Source organism: Dermacentor andersoni, chromosome 6 (assembly GCF_023375885.2).
Source record: "Dermacentor andersoni chromosome 6, qqDerAnde1_hic_scaffold, whole genome shotgun sequence".
NCBI classification, from domain to species: domain Eukaryota; kingdom Metazoa; phylum Arthropoda; class Arachnida; order Ixodida; family Ixodidae; genus Dermacentor; species Dermacentor andersoni.
In genome coordinates this window covers 99,377,840-99,379,392 of record NC_092819.1, presented here as the reverse complement: position 1 = coordinate 99,379,392, position 1,553 = coordinate 99,377,840, and the positions used below count along the sequence as shown (strand labels likewise).

General features: G+C 41.3%; 1 long non-coding RNA gene across 1 annotated transcript in view; it reads right to left on the bottom strand.

Moving 5' to 3' along the window:
- Positions 1–618: 618 nt before the first annotated feature.
- The window catches only part of LOC140218777 (uncharacterized), an 8,653-nt gene continuing 7,718 nt past the window's right edge, over positions 619–1,553 (bottom strand). The window contains exons 3-4 of the long non-coding RNA XR_011894963.1: positions 1,498–1,553; positions 619–684 (exon numbers count right to left, since the gene is read on the bottom strand). The exon at positions 1,498–1,553 is cut by the window's right edge and continues 293 nt beyond it. This is a non-coding gene — a long non-coding RNA (uncharacterized lncRNA). The remainder of the gene's footprint in view (positions 685–1,497) is intronic.

The window sequence follows — 1,553 nt, the reverse complement described above, 5'->3', positions numbered from 1 at the left end:
TGAAGGTAAATCTGCGCTGAATTTTTCATTTTATGATATGCTTTGTCCATCGCGAGAATAAGTACACGAACGTCGAGCCACACGGAACGCTTTTGTGGGACTCTCGCCACTAATTTCATGGTATCAGTCTCTCACGTAGCTACTCTTCAAAACTGTGTTGTCTGTGAGCATCCTTTAACATCGCATAAATTGGCTAACAATTGTCTATTGTCGTCATTGCTGGCGTATGATTAGATTGAGCACATTTACACATGCCGACTCTGTGATTTCGTCAGAATATGTTTTCTTATGGTTGTATGTTTACCCTTTATGTCTGTGTGAAACATATATGTTTTGTCGTGACCCTTACTGCAACGAACTGTTTTTCCAGGTATTTTCAACCTATAATTCTATTATGAACGTAATGGAGGGACCAGCACATACGTAGTGAGGGAAGTCAGGATCCAACGCACAGAACAATGGCAACGTAAGTAAGTATTAGTAATTTAATTCGGCAATTTACACCAGAGAAATCCTTTCTTCTCCGGCACATTGAATCGTGCCAGCCACTATAGACAATTTGAGTATTGTGTTAACACAAAATGTTGCTGCCATTATTTATCGTTATTGTTAATGCACGTTTGCGTCTCCCTTTATTTGCCTCTTCTAGATGTACCCTTCTTTTCGGACAAGACCTTGGCTCATCTGCGGTATAAAAAGATGTCCAATGAGAAACATTTGGAGATAAGTTCTTGGCAAATTAATATATATATATATATATATATATATAAATTTCGCTGTGCGAATGAAACAACAGCTACTAGGCTCGGCTTGTCATGGTACATGAAATATTTATAGCTGGTGCTTTCTGGCACCACATAGGTATTTCCGAGGCTCCAAGATCAATTCTCTACGATTAGGCCGCTGCCGCTCCTTGGGAACAAGCGAGCCCCGCAAACAAAACTTGTGAGAATTTCTGGCGATTATTTGTTTCATATCTGTACACAAATTCCAAGCTATGTTTGTTGATGCTTAATGCTTTTCACTGTGGACATAAAAAGTTGATGTTCTGAGTAACGCGTTCCTGATATTGTGAATCCCGCAACGATTCCATTGTCAAAACTGCCATTGTAGAAATATTCTCAGTTTGGCCGTTGTAATCTACGGTGCCATACGTTAGGTTTATTGGGACAAGGACCTAGTTAGACCGGCGGTTAGTAATTGTAGCCACGCTTGTGGTATGCACGCTGCCATTCCATTATTGAATATGCACAAGCCGCACGTCGAGATCGGAAAAAGCGGTCTATAGAAATAAAATGCACCTCGTCGCGCCCTATTTCTTCAAGATCGTGATTACAAATGTAAAAATATCCGCACTTCAGCAACAAATACAATATATTGTATTCTGAAACGGTTTTAGTTTTAATCGACACGGCGGTAAAAAATTTCGGTTCTCGGCGTTCTGCAGGTGTAGCGTGCGTAAAGGGGGCCAAATAAAAAGAAAGAGCGCCATCTCACCTAGCAGCACCCCTTGCTCCAGGTTCTCTGGCTCCCTCAGCACCGGCTGAGAATCC